Consider the following 19,974-nt stretch of genomic DNA (forward strand, 5'->3'; position numbering starts at 1 on the left):
CTAGACAGTCTGGTGTAAATAGCGAGATCTCTTTCTTTAATCTTCGTGGACTTGATCAGATTAGCCTAAGCTGTTTTTTTTTAACTCCCAACTGCTTGGAATGCGCGAATAGAAATTGATCTTTGAAGTTCAAGTGCAATTTTATCGACTTGTACGTAAGCTGGAGTGCTAAGATTTGGTTTATTTTGTAACTAATTGTTTATGCTTTAATATATCGAAATATAAATGTATTTCAATCACTCAACCTTCATTTATTATTTTATCACTAAGTTTTCAGACTTCAAAGAACCACTTTGTACATTAACAATATACAAGGTATTGCTGCAGCTATTTTTGACTTTCCCCTTATTTCCAACCATTAGGGATGTCTTGTTTTCTAAAATAAGAGATTATTTCAAAAATTGAATATCCTGAAAAAGGATAATTCGGATTTAACACAAAAATATAAAGTGTTTAAATCGTCATAGTTTTCTCAAAAAAACAAAAAAAACTACTTTGCAAAATGACAGCATTTATCTAGTTTTTTCAAATTTCTCAAATATAAGGGACAGAGTCAAAGGTTATTTCATAATCTTTGACAACTTTAATTTACTTTGCGACTCAATTTAGTTTGTGATTGCGAGACCAGCATAAAAAAATAATGATGAAAGCTTTGGTAAATAGAAACATTTATTAAGGCAGGGAGCACTCTCTCCGAGTAAGATGGCAACTTAAAAACTTGGGCCCTCTTTATAATAGCTTTTTGAACATCTCTAATATTGGTTTGAAAAAAAAAAGAAAAAAAACTTTGATTTTTTATATTCGCCATTTATTATATAATTATGTACCATCAATCAACTACATCTTAACGAAAATTACTAATCATAGACATTAGACATACAAAGAACAACTTCACAAATGATCTCTCTTTTTTTTTTTTTTTTTAATAAAAATGTAAGAATTTCACCAGATAAGAGACTTTTTATTAATTAATTCTTATCTTTAAAGGTAGAACAGTGGCTCTCAAAGTGCATTCTTGAGTAAAGAGTATTTTGATAAAAAAAATTGCTTCCATATACTAAAAAAATCAACAAAGCAAATTTTATAAAAGAAGATAAATCAAAAGTAAACCTTTTTTAAGTACACAAAAATCATTTAAAATTTTGTATAACATTGAGAGAAAAATTTTCAAAATGTTAAATATTGACAGTATTTATATATTTTGATATTTTCTCAGGTTTGACAAGATGTTAAAAAGTTTGAAAAACCACTGAACTAAAGTTTATATCTTCAATTTATTCCTTACATCATGTTTTTCTAATTTTTTTAATTCCTTAGCGTTATTTGTCTATGAGTAGTTTTAGTCGGATGTGGGTTTTTCCTCGAAGTGTATATATTTATGGATTTGTCCGTCCAATTTTTGTTGTAATGATGTTAAAGGTTTTAAATTTGTTTTTATCTCGCCTTCTTTCATCCAAAAAAAAATAAAAAAGGTACTTTAGTAATTAAATAAGCTTTCCGACTAAGGGAACCTTTTTCATTCGTAAGTATTCACAGTTAATATAAGCAACTAATTTGTACTCATCCGAGAATAATTATGAGAAGTACTAACTAACAAAAAATATATAGAAATTGGAAATAAAAACTTAACTATATTTTGTAAAATTTATTGATATATATAAAATTTCATTAGGATTGATAGTAGAGGTACACTTTTTGTGAGCACAACTCAATGATTTATTAAAAGAGTCAATCCCCCACAAAGACAAATTAGCTTATATTACAATTAGATTTGACTTCTTTTCTATATATGTATACAAAACGCATAATTAAGTTATATCATTGATACTTTGATATGTATTGTAGACGAAATATAATAGAAATTATCTCCCCGGATTAACTTGGATTTCCTTACAATTTAGGAGGCGTTTTGAGACCATAATAGACAATTAATGACTTTTTTTCATAGAAGATTGTAAAGAACAAATATGAAAAAGACAGTGGATGTTACAGCTGTCCTCTTAAAAAATAATTATGACATATTTAATGGTTAGGGATATATATATTTTGTTAAAACTAAAAGTATTAACTGTTTAGATTTCCATGTCGAACCGATATGTATAACACTATCATAAAAAGTCATTTTTGGTTATAAATATATAATAAACATCTACATTTTAAAGCATCTTTTATGTTCTAACGGAATCAAAAACTCAAATAAATTAAAATGCCTACATTAATAAAAACAAATAACTGTTGTTTCCTGATGTAGTCACATATAAAATGAGCAAAATGCAGATACCTTAATAAAAAGTCTATGTTAGTCAAGTGAGATGCAATCTTTGCATGAATAAATATGCACATGATTGAAAATAAGGAAGAATATAAAGGGGATTATATTGTTGCAAATACAAAAGCATCAAAGGAGGATTACGTGGTGTAAATGAGTTTTGCCAGTGTATAAATAACTATTCACTAGCCAAAAGCTTTACAATAACACAAAAATTTTATACAGATATTTCTAATCATCAGTACAGCGGCATAAAATAGCCAACATATTCGTGATTTTATTGTGTTGAAACCGGTTTATACTTGGGGGCAAGGGTCTTGAGGAGTTATAAACAAAACTCCAGCAAAATCTAAATAGCAACAGTGAAACAATAGCCGATAATATGGAGAGACGTCGAGTCGCAATTTTGGAACTTTCCGCAGAGGGGAAAAACTCCCTCTGAAATTGCTAAGGTTCTGAACTACTGCCACACAACCGTTTACAGCGTGGTAGCCAAAGGAACTCCTGAAATAACCACAAGATCTAACTCAAGGCCTCAAGGGTCGGACAAAATGGTTGCTGCCGTGAAAAAGTATGTCGAGGACAAGAGAGGAATGTCAGCGGTATCTCCGGGGAGTTCAACGTCAGCAGAAGGACCATGGACCGGCTAGTTGAGAAATATATTGGCATTGAGGTCTACAATAGAACCCTTTGTCAATCCTGTAGACAAGGAAAAACGCCTCGCAAGGTCGAAGATTCTTCTCAACAAACTTAAGAAAAAGCCAGCGGATGTTGTCGTTTTGTTCAGTGCTGAGACAACCTTCAGCCTAGGTGAAATGGTGGATAACGACATTGGATTTTATCTGGCGGAGTCTTTCGGTCCCAGGGATGATGACGTGGTGCATATGGGTAAGGAATAGCACTTGCCAACCTCCAGGTCCTGGCTGTTGTTGCGTTCGACGGTCAGAAATATGATTTCATCTTTTGGAGGACCACGAGAGGCTTAACTCCGAGACGTACTGCCAATACTTGAAGGACAAAGTGTTCCCTTGGGCCAGGGCTACTTAAGGGGACAGGCAGGGGTGCCAGCTGCCACGCTAGCAACTTTAAACAAGAGTTCTTTCAGATCGAGACTACAGCCTTCTTTGATCGGAATTCTTGGCCGCCTCACTCACCTGATTGTTCGCCGCTTGACTTCGCAGTGTTTGGGCGTTTAAAGGAGATGCTACCAGAAGTCCAATACAAGGACCAGCTGAAATCTGCCCTCAAGAATGCCTGAACCAACCTCGACCAAAGCTTCATCGCCAAGTCATGCAGCATGTTCCAGTCCAGGCTGGAGTTGGTAGTGGAGAACATGAGCGGCCATATTGAATAGACATGTGTCTAAGACTCTCATTTTCATATTAAATTTAACTAATTCGTCGACCACTTTAAAAATTACGGAATTATTTAACTATTTTTAAAAATTTCAGAGTGTTCAGTTTTAGATGCGCACACATGTATGACGTGTTCTATTCTCAAGAATGAAAGACTAATAAGAAGAGATTGAGGGGGAAAAAATGTGTTTACTGATGACTACTTTACTTTAAAGGAGCACTCTCTAATAAAGATAAACAAAGTTCATTTTAACATACAAGAGCTCATATATTATTCAAATCTTAACACATACGTACATGATTTTATTATATATACATAAGAGGCCAAAAACAAACAGAAACAATATTTTTGTTGTTCGCACATTCCTGCAATATTTCATACATACGAGTACATTTTTATTTATTGCATCACAAATATATGTATGATTTACATCAAGGAATATTAAATAAAGTACATTCTCTATACACGTCCGATGCTTTATGTACATATAAACAGTATTTTCTAATAATACCTTAAACTAACTTTTATACCCTGGGAAACTATTACTATCAACGATTAAGTAAAGAGATCGATGATTTGGATCAGGTATATGATATCACTCAATAAAGGATCTTTATATAATTTCAGCCATAAAATGTAAACGTTAAACAAATAACATAAATATTTATCTCTGGTTCTAAATACATACACATTTGTGATAGTTGTTTTGTTAAAAATTTATTGATAATTAAGGAATATGAAATGTATTTTATTCTTACTGAAAAGATATAAAACATAGAATATTATTCTATAAAAAAAAATTAAATTTCAAATATTTTGGGAAAAAAATGTTGATTAAAATTCTAACTAAAAGCCATTTATTCTTAAAAGTATCATAAAATTAAGCCCTAAGATATATTTCTAAGGTTCATTAACTAATATACTTTCTGGGTGGTCTGTTGCTATTTATATTTAAGTTCATCGTGATACTCATAATTTGAATGATTCTACTGCAAATACAGTCAAACCTGTATTAAGTGGTCAGACGAAGGAAACTAAAAAATTGAGCACCTTAGTGAAAGTGACCTCTTAAAGCAGAATTGATATATTGATATTTTGAAACATTCAAAATTTGAATATAAATGAATATAATAAATGATAAAATTTACGCCAATGCAATATCAGGTGGTCCATGGAAATCTGTGCGCTTAAAAATTCAATAATTAATAAAGGTATTTCTATTTATTAAAAAAAAAAAAACTTGAGCTGTCTGGCTTATGTACAATTTCACGACTTGTACTTGAACGTGATCGACAAACTTTCATGGCACTTTCCTTGACGTTGGGCGTCTCCAGGGCAACAGTCTACGCTGTCAGCATGTCTGAAACGTTGGAGAGGAAGAATAGATCCGTCAAAAAGGCCAAACTGGCCTATTAAGAGTTAAAGTAAACAGCCCAGACCAATCCCCTTAAGTTAATGAGTGCCTATACAAGAGATCTCGGGGTTTAACACAAAACTATACATAGAGCTATCAAAAAGAGGGTGGAAATAGCCTTGTGAGGGTAAGAGACCACTTTTGACGTTATCAATGGAAGAAATACATTTCCTCCGTTCAGATTTAAACGGAACACTCGATGTGGGATAAAAAAATTTCATCGATAGATAGGAAGGGAAAGAAAGAAATTTTATTAATATCCACGTAATATAAATGTCTATTATAATCAACAAGTTAGGATTGCTAAGTCTATAACCAGTCCTTCCTTCTTTGTTCTATATTCAAAAGTCTATATAAGTTTGAAAAGTGACGGTTAAATGCAGGCCGATGATTTCAGGGACACACTTAATCATGGCTGGTAAATACATTCACTGTCTTTTCATACTTGATGATTTCATTATCTGCAAAATTCATCCCTGAACATTTCATGCCCATTTTAAAAAAGATTTGCTTCTACCTCCCAAGGTAACCAAAAATAATAATATCCTATGATTCCATTCTTACTCACTATTAAACTATATGTATAAGACAGGGTCGCCCATTAATGATAACCTTATATCATCCATCACTAGACATCTCCAATTCCGTCTCCTGACTGTCCAAACTTCCCTGTACAGCGTTACACTATAACTACAAACTAATTTAAAAACATATACGCTATGATGTTACTAAATATTTATCTATAAAATGAGAATGAAAAGTCTAAAGTTATATATTACAGAGTATAGATTTTTCTGAGAATTAAATTACTTAGAATTAAAAGAAAGGGAATTAATTTGCTAACAATTTATTTGCCTTGTATTCACCTTGAATAGAGATTTATGTTATGAAAATCTTGTGCAGGAACTGGATATAGGAGCATGAATTAGGTGAACGTTAAACCACATTCGACTTTATTTTTCAATATAAAATATTTAATGAGATATACTAACCTCAATACCTTTGCTTTCGTGAATGGGTAAGTAACTATTAAGGAAGTTTAATGACAACTTCTAAGAAGACATACAAATGCTATAGAATTGCGTGTTTGTTGAGTTAAAAGCAAGACATTACTAAACTGCACAATTTTCTGACAAATACGTAAAGTCTCCCAAAATATTATTTGAATGACCTTAGTAATCTTGAACCCGAATTATCAGAACTCGAAATTTCAGTGGTTTCTAAACTTTTGTTGAGTAAATGGAAAAAAATATCTATGTTTTTGGAGAAAAAGAATTTCTTTCGAGTCAACAACTCGAACATGACTCTATTCTCTAACATGATTAGTATTAGACAAAGTTTGTTTACTCTGTTCAAGTGATAAATTATATAGTAATCGAATATTTCCATATATGCTCATTAGAGTGTTGTATTTTGTTATTTTTTGTTATCTGGCAATCGGAACAGGATTTTTCTTTTACTAAAATTATTTTTATTATTTTTTCATTCTTGAAAAGAAAATATATAAATATACAGGGTGACCCATGAGTCTTTGGACAACTTCAATTGACAAGGAAGTACACAAATATTTATTTCCCAATATATTTTTACACCATTTCAATTAGCATTAAATTTCCTTCAAAATGAGTATCACTTCATTTGGGGTAACTACAGCTCTAAGACGCTTCAAAACTGTTTTACACACTGTATGGATAGTCTCCTCCGACAATTTTTCCCACGAAGAAACTATGGCAGTCTTCAAATCGTTGACGCTGCGGTAGGAATTCACACTAACCTCCCAATGGAGAAGTCAATTAAGTCGAGATCTGGGTAAAAAGGGGGCCGCAGATCCTTGGTTCAAAAGAGGTTTGGCACCACTCTTGCACATATTTGGCGAAATTAGATGGTGCTCCATCGTACTGGAAGCAGTAAGATCCTTCCCTGAGCTAGTCCTGGATCCAAGGAAGTACTTGGACCAGTAACAGGTACAGATAGACACGTTAATTCACCTTCACACCTATGGCGTGAAGGTGTATTGTGTATTGTCACACCATAGGTAATGAATATCAAAGATGTCTTCTTAGAGAAGGTAGCACCCACCCAGTCCATCTCCAAGCCTGACTTTTGACCTCCAAACACGCCACAACAGTTCAAGGGAATGTCCTCAATCCTCCAAACCATCACCTTTTGTGACTGTTGAAAAGCCAGCTCCACAGAGGAGATTTTATCTTCAGTCCAAATGAATGAAACGTGCATGCAAGAATTGAAAAATTTCAGAAGCACCTTCACCCGGGTCAGCATTTTGGCGATTGTGGGCATGCAGAGAAGCCACCGATTTTGCAGACGATACGATACAGCTTCATCCTCAGGTCTTTCCATATCAACCTACCCATGGTTTCCCCAGACATATTTATTAAGCTGAAGTTGCTGACTTATGGAGTATAATCACCAGTAGGTAATCACTGGTATTTTGTTTCTATCGATTTGGGACAAAGGCTGCAGTCTGGTTCTATCCAGTATAGCTACTCTTGTTGGCACTTCAAAAAGTGATAATATTAATCTTTTGTGACCTTTTTCCGATTTAAAATTACTTTGATATATGATATACTTAAGTATACATTATAACATGTAATTAATATATTGCACTATATTAAAAAAATATTATTTATTTGCAAAATACGTAAAATGATTCTAATTTATATCTCATTTGAGTGGACAAATGATCGATATTTTTATGAAAAATTATGAGACTGGTCTTATGGGCCTAAAGTCCCAAAGGCAAATAAGAAAGTTAATAAAACTGGACTGGATCGAATAAATAAGGACCAACGCATCACTTGTGATCATGAATGACAAGGAGTAAGGATGAGGATCTGTCGAGGAGTTTTAAGTGAAAGTACGTATACTTGTTGGACTCAGAGTAGAATTGTGAAAAGACATTCCTGCCTAAATCATTACTAAATATGGAGTGGGGGTTTGTGTTTAATTATTTACTAAAACATTATTCAAATTATCCATGTTATTTTTGGTTTCTTTTTTTTACGTACGGAAAATGTTATGATTTACAACCACATTAATTAATGTTCATGTTTTGTATTTTTTCTTGAAGCTAGTCGACCATTAATTACTAGAGTTGTACATCATCACACAATTTATCAACTCATCCCTAATTTATACTCTATGAGTATTTCATAACATAAAATTTGATAACATTATATTTTAGAACCATTGTACGTAGGTTTAAAAATATTGTATGAATTGTGCAAAAAAAAAAGAGAATTATGATTTAATATGTAACTTTGTAAACGAGACAAATATAATTCAAATCCCATTCGTTCTTTGAAGCAAAAATTTCGAAAATATATTAAAAGTTAACACAAAAAATCTTTTCTATTGCATCTGCTGTATAAAAAAAATATTATTAAATTTATGTAATCATTTTACTAAATACGCTTTTATATATCTAAGCTTTATTGCTTATAAAATTTAATTTAAAATGTGTAATATAGACTATGGAACGGGTTAAACGAAGTTGTTTGAAATCACCTACGGGCCCACATAAGTGTTATTTATGTCTCTGAATTTAAGTTTATTTTATTTCATATTATAGTTTGTTTAGGATTAATTTTAGTTTCTGTTAAGGGTATACTAAGTGCCATTATTGTAGAAGTTTTTTTTTGTAGAATGTTGAGAGCTTTATGAAATTTTGTCATATGTGATTCAGGGTGATGACTCAAAAATTAGAAATCATTTTTGAGGCCGTCTAGCTTCAGTTCTAAAAGTCTAACAATTTTGTACTTGGTGTCGTTCAAAGGAACTGGAGCAATGCTAAAATTGAATGTTTGTTCTGTTTTTGTCCAATCAAAAATGTCGGAGCAATAAGCAAAATAGCAAAGAGTGTGCGACCTCTTTCGCGCACAAGTCAAAAATTGGACGCTGTAATGAACAGAAGAAATGATCGCTTATTGGCTGAATCAAGAGCTCAGGTTGAGGGAAACTTTAGGACCAAACATCCAGCTCAAGGTCATGGTCCTTGGCGTCTAGGTGTCTGACGGCAGAAAGATACCTCCTTACTTCTTCACCGGCAATGAGAAAGTCAACAGTGACGTTTAATACAAGGTCCTGAGAGATAATTAATATTATTAAAATATTAATTAAGCAAAATTTACATGTCTGTTTATATAAAAACATTCACGGGGAACACTATATATAGTGAGCCCCGATGTTTTTTGCAAAAATATTTTAAGATAAATAATTGCAATTTAGTCGACTTAATAAAATATTGTAGGCATGTGTATGTAGCATCAAACGTGTATAAAGGGTACAGAGTAAATTCAATGTTGCTTGACATATAACATATACGTATTTTTGATCTAAGAAATACGATTGCAGTCGTATCAATGAAAAACTGCAGGCGCGTACATTTAGCATCAAAAGTGTAGCAATGTTTCTGTTGTGTGTTATTGGTCTCTTATTTATATACTATATGTATGACAAGTTTGGAATTAAATATAAACGTGAATAAGTAAAAACTAAATTAACCCTTACTGGCGTTTTGTATATAGCATATTGAAGGCACTGGTTTTTTATTTTTTGGCTTTTTTTTTTGTCATTGAGTGCTCGAAAGACTAAATTACTCATCAGTCATCCCATTATATTTTTTTCTCCCAGACTCTTATTGTTAACTTTTCCTTCTTGAGTAGAGAGCACATATAAATGGATATATCTAAGTATTTAGTAGTTACGTGTGATTGTGCTAATGAAAAGAGAGAGCAAGAATGAAAATATCTGGAGGAGATAACTTTTATATTACAAAAGCAAATTTGGCTATCTAGGAAACATCAAATTACTCCGGGTAATACCGGGTACTGGCGTTAATACATCAATAAAAAACAATTCAATTATACGTCATTTAAAAAATATATATTGAAATTGAATAAATAATCCTTTAAAATTTATATTACAAATTTGGCACAACCTGTACACTGTATAATCGATTTTCTATGTTAAAAATCTATAATTTGTTATATATCCCAAATTGACGTACTTTAAATCCATCATGAGTAGAGCTCAAATAGGATATACGTATGCATAAAAAATAAGTAGGATATAAACCTATAAATGGAAATGAGCCACGTTTATCATTTTCCAATAACTATGAAAAAAAATTTAAATATATTCTATTAGGGTGACGCTCATAGCCGAATTTGTACAACCCAAGTTGAAACTTTTTTTAGTCTAATGAACACATCTCTTCAATTGGACAAAGGCAAATATATGTTGGATTTATAAGGACTTGGGTTTCTCATTTCTTGGGGAAATTGACTTGACGCTGGATCATGTAAAACAAATTTGTAAGTTACGAGATCTTGTTAGTTAAAAAATATTGTAAGATAAATTTAAATACATTCATATTTAAAATAAAAAATTAAGAGGGTGTTAGCCTTATATAAAGTAGTTTCGATCGTTATTTAGGACTGGATACTGCAGTCCCAACTAATTAAGTCTTATTCCAATTGAATCTTGCAAACCTGTCCTAAAACCTTTAAATTTTGGTCCTTGATGACATTTCTCAACTTTATTTTTTTTTAATCAATTCTAGTAGTGACTGTCCGAAGGACTGACATTAGTGTGGGTTTTTTTTCTTTTCTTTTTTTCGAATGTAGATTACGACCAATTGGGAAAAGTTGTCATCTGGTCAGAAAAATAATCTAAATCTAAATAAAAGCTTGAATATAGACAAAAGTTTTATTATTGTGTCCATTAGGCTTAAAATACAGTATTAATCATTATTTTTCATTAATTAATTATAATAAAATATATTGAGTTAAAATAGATAATACCATTAGAAAATTTGGATCTTTCCTTTTTGAAAATGTAAAAAAAGGAGGCGCATTATAAGGGGATAATCATGTTTTGTACATTTCTCTATTTTTTGTTTAATAGGACAATTTTATACATTTTTTATAAGTTTAAAAATGTCTATCAAAATTATTTTACGTATTATCATAAAAGTCATCTGTTACTATCAATATTTTCTACGTAAATAGTTTTTGCCTTTTATCATAATTGGATCGATATATGTGACACAAAGATGATTAAGTGGGACAATGCAATTTTACATTGTCATTTTCATACCATATGACAACATTTCTGCACTACTAATAATCGAAATTCGAAAAAAGTTAAAAACTAAACCGCTCTAACCAACAGAACTTAAGAACCAGTTTTAAGTTTTTATTCAATGGTGTTGGAAACCATATCTCATTCAAGTATCTGCAAAAAAGCAATTGAAAGCCAAATTTAGGATATCCTAGCGAATTTGGTAAGTAAAAAGGACTTTCATTTAGGTTGTAGATATAACACCAAACTAAAAAAAAACATTATCCGACCCTTTTATGGACACAAAAGAAAAAGTAGTTCCGCTTTAGAATTGTTACTTCAACTCAGAATACAGAGACAGACTGCAAATTTTGTATTTCCTGTCTATGGACTTCTAGACATCTGTTCTATTATTTAGTGTGCATGATCATTACGTTTCTGAGGGAATTTAGGAATCATCAGTTATGATTAGAGATTGGTTTGTCTACACAGATAACTCTTTAAAATAGAGTATTTAATCGTTAAAGTATTATTTATGTAGGAAGAATTGACGACTTTTCCATACCTTTTGGTCTGGACAGACTCTTATAACATCCCACACAATGCTGGAGAGGTTTGATGTTAATGGAACGCTATTTGGTTGAGTAACCGGATGAATATACAACTACATATATAAATTGAAACCTTCCGTGGATATTTGATTTTAAAAATATGTGGCTACTCGATGTTTTTGTTCGTTTAATTAGATATATTTTTTCCCCATAAAATATCCTCTTTTTTTTCTATGTTACATCAGTTAACAAATACAACATTACAACGAAGCGATTAAACCATATAGATCTATAATGACAAATTTATTTGAATGCCCCCAAAAATAGAAAAAAATATCTTGTTCAAAGAGGTATGTACAAATATAAATAATCATTCTTAGATTTAGGGACGAATTTATTGTCTTGTGTAATTAAATAATAATAATTATGAGAAAAAGAAGTTATTACTGTCCTTCTTTTTAGAAGAAGAAAAAAGAGACCTTCGCATATAATGTACAATTGTGTTGATCTTTATCTTGGACTAAGGATTGCAGTTCCGTCTAGTACTGTTCATGCCTTCAAATCAGTCGTAAATAATTTTAAAGATTGGTCTTTGATAACGTTACTCAACCTAATTTGTATAAATAAGTTCCAGTACCTACAGTCCGAAAGACAGACAGTCATATTGTGTCTAATACCACATCGGAAATCATTCGAGAAATGTTGATCAATTTAGTCGAAATCCCTCAATTTTTTTGCAAAATTATTTCCTTATTATCGAAAAATTACGATCATTGATTTTCAGCTATCTGCTGCCAACTTATACAATGTACCTTTGATAATTAATTGGTTAATTTATCTAATATTTTAGAGGCGAGGACATTTACAGTTAATCAGGTTTACAATTGGCAAAATGATGGAATCGTATATTCGATTAAAATTCATTTTTTTGCACCTGGAATAACCAAAAAAAAAAACGTAATTTTCACTGATTTCTTTTTTGGCCAATAACTTTTTTCCTTTTGAATAAATTTAGAAATTTTCTTTATTCGTATAGTTGTTTTTTGAGACAGCAGAATTTTTTTTATTAATAACTCAGCCCCCCTATCTAGTCTCTGGAGCTACAAAAAACATTTTTGTACCTTGGGTATAGACTAAGTCCCCCTTAGGTACACCACCCCTGAAAATCGGCTACTCGGTTTCAGTCTGACTAGGTTTAAAATAGACACGTATGTAAGGTTTCAGCCTCATAGCTTCAAGGTTGTGTTTACCATAAAGAACAAATATACAAACTTTATGATATATATATATATTCGAGTATATACAGATATGCCGTTATCTATATTGAATTAAATAACCTGTCCTTAAAAAAAAGCACAAAAAATAGGGCAGATATCATTTGGTAGTTGGACAATTCAGTTAATAATACCAACTGCTTTGAAAGAGATTCATATTCTATTCTCAGACTATAATTCTCATATTAATTCTCCAAACTTTTGAAATTAATCACATATATTTCATCATTTTAAAATTTATTTTATCAAGTTTTTGCGGCATCTTCATTGTAAATTCTTAATATATCGTATACTTTATGTATCCATTTTTGGGGGGATGGCACTTCAATTGTTTCTGAGTTATTAACGATTTTTTGAATTAATTAGCGAGGTTTTAAAGAGTTTCTTTCATACGTGCTTGCTATTTATTTACTCCAACAGTAAATATGAAAAAAGATGATAGACGATGATTAAAAAATGTTTTATTATATGCATAGAACATGTTATTTTTTTTAATAATTAGTTAACTTTCAGTAATCTATCCTCTATAGTCTACAAAATTTAATATTTATTTCTCCATCTATTCATGTATATTAGAAATTCAGTGGTATGGTAAAAGCTGTTCTTTTTGTTCAATGGTACCATATGTAACAAGTACACTAAGGATAAATATTTTTATATATGTGAAATATCCATTTTAATGTACACAAAATGGAATTTCTAGGAAAGTGAATTCGCTTCAAGGTTTTGTGAGTTAAATGAAATGTTCCGTCATTCTAAAAAGACAATATTGAGGTAAATGTTTGTTTTACTTCAAAGCTTAAAAAAGTTGTTATAAAATAGATTTTGTCATTCCTCAAATTGCTAATTGCAGTTTTGGGAGAAAGAAAAACACGCTTTATATGGAGTTAATGTTCTACAAGAACTTTATTAATACTAAAACCCCTTAAAATGAGAAAAAATATGTTACTGATGGGAAACCTTCAATAAAAAAATCTTTGAAATTTGGCATGATTTGGAGGCAAGCTTGGGGATATCTTCGTGGAACAAGTATAGGACATAAATAAAACCAGATCGATAATGTAGTAAATAATTTATTAACATTTAATAAACCAATGACAAACTAATAATAATACATTCAAGATTCCAAATTATAAAAAAATGCGAATATTTTTTTTTTAAATACACTCGCAGAAACAAAATTAAAGCAGTAAAATAATATTTAACCCTGAATACAGAAATGTTTTGTACATTTACTTGCTACAAATTATAGATACAATTATAATATTAAATGAATTTATTTTAGGAGTTAGACACATACAATGAATTCAAGAAATATTCGACAGTTTATTTACTCTTCCATAAACTCCAAAATCCCTTTTTCTCCTGTGTTATTAATTTTCTTGCACATTAACAGACGGACCATAGCTTTTAAGTATGAAATTAGCTTTTAAGTATGAAATTAGACGTTTTCTTAGCTTTTAAGTATGAAATTAGACGTTTTCTTAGCTTTTAAGTATGAAATTAGACGTTTTCTTAGCTATTAATTCAATCAATTTGAAAATCATCTTATCATTTTACTACACAGATAGCATTTAAAAACAAGGTCCATAGTCTATATTAGTCTTCCTGTATCCTTATGGTAGTAGGTCAAAACGTCGACAGACTAACCGAAAGAAAGTTAAACGACCAAACGTCGTCGGTACAAAACGTTGACCAGAAAATATTCAATTTCAATATATGAAAAAGTTTCTATGGCATTTCACTGCAGACCGTACCCAAAAACAGCCCCAACATTCTGGTTGTATAATGGGGTTGAGAGGGGTACTTACTGGTAGTTTATGTTGGATGGGTGGTGGGGGTATGTTTCAGGGGGGAAATGTCTGAATGAGATATATGGCAACACTATTTGGAAGATACCCTTATTTCATATTATAGGGTTGACGTTTTGTCTTGTCGACGTTATGTCGGTCGAAGTTTTGACGATCGACGTTATGTCTACGCACCATCTTTATTGATGGTAAAGGAGATAAATTTCCAAATTTTAACTTATTGGTTTAAGTGACATAAGAAGAAATTAGTTCTTCAATTTTCTTAATCATCTCTTTTGGTTCTATATTATTGTATTCCTACCAAAGAATAACTTTCAAATAAGCTATAACGTTATGAATTACTTAGTATAAAAGAACACATCAACCACTACAAAAAACCTTGTATAACTCAATATATACTCTTTTATAAAAAAAAATCATAACATAAAAAAACGATATATGAGGCTATAAGGCGAGTCCGAATAATTCCAAGTACAGTGTTATGTTAAATCTACAGTATTTGACACCACAATATTTGGGAACTTCCTATTTATACTTATTCAATTTTTCTATCATGCATTGTAAGGCCTCAAGTAAACAATGGGAATTATAATAAAAAACTAGCTGCACAGAAATCCATATTATACATATAAACAATTCTGTTAGTCACAAATGCAATCCTGCAACACCTTCAAACTAACAGAATAGCTACATCAATAAATTCAGATGAAACTTTAGTATTATTAAAATCCCTTTACTGACTAAATATGTCATATTATTTAAGTAGTTTAGGAGTAATTCAGAAAATTGATGTACAAATTTCTTTGTTATTTATGACCATAATTAAATGAAAGAAAGGCTTTGTCTAAAATGATTAATTAATCAATTGTATATTATAATAAGAGTATAATTATATTATGACATTTTGGTCTCACCTGGACTGTAATATTGAGGCCAATGGAGACCATATAAAATATTAATTATGCTTAATACATTTATAAAAAAAAACAAAGCTGTTTTAAATTTTATCAAGCTGAATAAGGGTTGAGGATTGATGTGATTTTTAAGTGATTAAATACTTAAAAAGCTAAATATATGGGAATTACAACCCCTTGTTTTCGTTTCGTTACGAATACATGTGGATGTGTAGCAAAACGTGGACTGTTAATTAGTTTTGATTTTTAATAAATATAGGATTTTTTTTTTTTTAATCTGGCTGAGTCATTCTTCGTGTATATACAAACTATAATAAACATTTCGTCATCTCTTCATCATGAGTAAGCAAAAGGCAAAAGACAGCGCATCTAAGATATCCTAGACACTGAATTTGAGGTAGCGAGGATTATAAACATTTTGAAGTAATCCAGGAGCTAGGTTTTCCAGGTGGCCAAGAAAGATGGTAATGGAAAAGACATCTTTAACAAAGCAGGAAGTGAAGGGCGTCATCTAAAGTGGATCCGGAGTTCTTGTCCAGATAAGAGAAGAAAATCTAGGAGGAACCCCCAAATGGAAGAATCGCCTCGCCAACGACTTCCCTGTAGCTGCAAGGACCATTTTGAAGGCTGTGAAGGGCAACTTGGGATTGTCCAAAAACACAAGGATCCCACACCAACTTCTCACAGAGATAATGAAGTCTTGAAACTTCTCGAGTCCACGTTTTGCTGCCCAGCCCAAGGAGAAGGACTATAGCCCCCCACCCAAAGGAATATTTGATACAATTAATATGACCATTTAATGGCCATGTTAGCAAGTAAATTAAAAATATTGAGGAAATTACTTGTGGGAATTAACTAAACGTATATATATTAGATTACAATTACTCTTTCCCTCTGCTTTATTGGATGTTGTAATGGATCATTGTAAATGTGAGGCCTTAAAAAGTTATCAAAGTTTAATTAGTACGCTTCTTTTGTAATACAAATACTTATAGGTTCGTTGCTCATATTGTAGTGTTCATATAACCAAAAGTACAGAAAGCATACCGGTAAAAAATGTAGACCCAATGCCCCATCATAGAGGTATAAATAAGTTATTTAAATAACGTAATAAGAGGCTCTTTATTTGATTGTAAGAATATGTGTTGACATTAACATCAAAATTGACAGAGTATTTTGTTTTCAGTTACTTCTTTTCCTCCTATTAGTGTTATGAATGTTGATTGGTTGAATTAGAATAAGTTTTTGTTAAGCTGCGATGAATTCTATATAATTATAGAATAACAGTTCTATAATTGGAAAAAATTGGCAAGCTAACAATTGTATTTTCTTGTTTCCAATTACGGATAATTTTCAGAGGTGTAAGGGGTCATACATTTATGATGTCCGGTTAAGGGGGAGAGGGGGTACCGATTTAAGGATTTTTTAGGATGGTAGGAAGGAATATTTAATATATAATAATGGATATTGTTTCGGAGTCCACTGCATTGAGAACTGAGCACCAATAACAGTAAAAGTTTTTCAAACATTAAGAAGTGGTGGGGGGAGTAACGACTAAAACAATAGGATATCCAATCATAAATGCAATTATATGATTTGCTAATTCTATTCATAGTTTTTATAATAGCTCTCGTATACATTTTGTGAAAAAACCACGCTGATCTCGATTTTAGTAATTTTCACGTATACTTACGATGTATTTTGTCTACTCAATGGAAATAATTGTTTAATTACGAAATTTTTTCTAGTACTTATTGTCCGGAGTAACCAGTGACAAATTAAGTAAATATCCTTTAATGTTTTTCTTTTTTTTTTTTGGGATGGAATCAAAATTGAATGTATAAATAAGCTAGCTATGGGTTATCCGGGATTATTCATCCCAAGGATGGAGCAGGAAATCACATTTGAATTAGTCAATGTAATTTTCTATTGAAATTAAGACCACTTCGATATGAGGGAGCATTATAATTATAGAAGAGATGTCTCAAAAGAAAAGAACTAAGTTTAGCGATTTTAAAAGTAATACAGTTGAGTGTATGCTCTTTTGTTACTTATTTAATCAGTCATTATGTGCTACATCTTCTTGGAAAGAAACTCGTCTATTTTTCCTGTAAATTGATTTAAAAATGCATAATAAAATTGATACCTACGGCCTACAATATTTTCCCTACAATAATTATATTGTTAATGTAGAAGGGTTCCTCATTATAGCAGTAATTCATTTTCACCTTCAAAAATTATATAACAAGCAGCTGATGCTAGCAAGGGTCCTAATTCATGTCTACCATATGTCTTGCTCCCACTCTATTCTCGAACTCTTACAAACAATTATAATATAGGGGTTTATTGTACATGCAAAAATAAATAATTGATGGAGAATAATGTGGCCGACAAAAGAACCTTCGATAACTGGTTTATTTTTGAAAATGTTGCAAAAATTATGGAATAGAATGTTCTGGAAATTGAAAATACCTATAATAAGGTCCATTAAAATAAGTTTAAAATGCATTGTTTACATGGCATTTCTTCTTAAAAATTGAAAGTTGGTAATTGATGAAAAAAAGAAAATATATATTTATACAGAAAATAACAGATATGCGAGTTAAACAACAATTTTGTATGTTTTAAAATTATTTTTAAACGAATTTATAGACAGATTTATACAACCTTTAGTTTTTCTACAAAAATGCAATTTTTACTGATTTCTTTTTTTCCCCCATAACTCTTTTGATTTAAAAAAAAAAATTAGAAAACTTATTTATACGTATATCGGTTTTTAAGACGCCAGTTACTGTTTCATTGTTAATTTAACTCCCGATCGAGTCTCTTGGAGCTCCAAAAAACAATTATTGTGCTTTCAATATAGAATAATGACCCTTTCCATATCTTTTTAAAATTTAACATTTAAATTCCACTCTTGATAAAGCATTATGCATTGAGTAGCTTAGAATAGCAATAGCTTCTGAAAGAATAAAAGCGTTATAGGAATTTTTTATATTGTCCAATTTGTCTTTTTTGAAGGAAAAATAAAATAAATTTATTGTGATTTTATTGTATAGTATTTGATGGAAACTTTTTTCATTGGAAAAATCAATTCGTATCTTAAAATCGTTGGATTCATAGGTAATAACTTTTCTTTAGATGCAAGCTAAACACATTGTCTCTCCAATTTGAAATTTGGCTTTAGTTCTTGTCTGATAATGGACTCATAAATTCCATAAAATATTTTGTCCTCGTTCTTTTTGAGCTCCTCTCCTTTTTTGAATGAAAAACATTTTTTCACTAATCCATCACGGCAAGTACGAAGGATACTATTGTGTCCATCGCAAGCTAATTTCGTCAAAAAGTGGTTTGATAACTTTGAATTTTTGATGCTCTTAATTTTATTTTTCCAGCTGGATATATGTGTTGTAATGCAATCATGCTGTTGCGGAAAAAATCGAATGTGATAATCCAGGAAGTTACATTTGTTTGATCCAGTCATTCCCAACATAAACTTTTCAGGAAAGTTTTTTTCATTCTTACAGGACTTATACGTAGTGTTATCTTTTTGAGTCTCTAACTTTTCCTTAATATCATTAAAGTATTGAGCGACTTTCTTATTGGGTATGGCACAATCAACGTTTGAATTTTGGATACAATTAACCTTGTAATGAAAGTATTGTTGTTGAGAACATATATTTGAAATGGTAGGTAGCAATAAAATGACTTACTTGTTCTTGTATGTTGACACAAATTGCATCACTTATGGGACCGGGAAGTCCGGGAACGGATTTTCCTAGTTTGTAATTAGCAGCCATTAAGCAGTTTTGGATTTGGTTTGGAGAACATTGTCCCAAAACAATGGCAAATAGATTTGCAAAAAGAATAAACAACTGTGTAAGCATATTACCCCTTTGTAGGCTCTTCAAACAATGAGACTTATACCTGTGCATAACACTGAATTATATTTATAGGATGAGGGAATGCTTGGGGGAAGAGGGCATTGAGAAAGTTAGACGTAGTTTTTTTATTCTTCTGTTAACATTTTGTCAAAAACAAATTAAAAAAGAGGATAGGTTCATTTTCTTGTTTTCAACTTGTTCCTGCCTCAAATAATATAGGTTGTGTTTTTTTTATTTATATTTTATGAAATAAAGAAGCTCTTAATAATCGGATATTCTTACGCAATATTACGTAAGAACATCGTTTTTATGTTTAAGTACAAGGTTAATTATTGTGTGAAATTATAATTATTTTGGACAAAGGTATGTGTTCGTAATAATATTATTATCATTTGTATATCGATAATAAATATGTGTAAT

The 19,974-nt window shown here is 31.0% G+C and overlaps 1 long non-coding RNA gene across 1 annotated transcript; it reads right to left on the reverse strand.

Moving 5' to 3' along the window:
- Positions 1 to 18,072: 18,072 nt before the first annotated feature.
- LOC121122961 (uncharacterized) lies at positions 18,073 to 19,756 on the reverse strand. The gene is made up of 2 exons (XR_011781342.1): positions 19,384 to 19,756; positions 18,073 to 19,316 (listed from the first exon to the last, which is right to left on the reverse strand). It is a non-coding gene; the product is annotated as an uncharacterized lncRNA (long non-coding RNA).
- Positions 19,757 to 19,974: the final 218 nt, after the last annotated feature.

This window comes from Lepeophtheirus salmonis, chromosome 8, assembly GCF_016086655.4.
Source record: "Lepeophtheirus salmonis chromosome 8, UVic_Lsal_1.4, whole genome shotgun sequence".
In the NCBI taxonomy this organism is placed as follows: domain Eukaryota; kingdom Metazoa; phylum Arthropoda; class Copepoda; order Siphonostomatoida; family Caligidae; genus Lepeophtheirus; species Lepeophtheirus salmonis.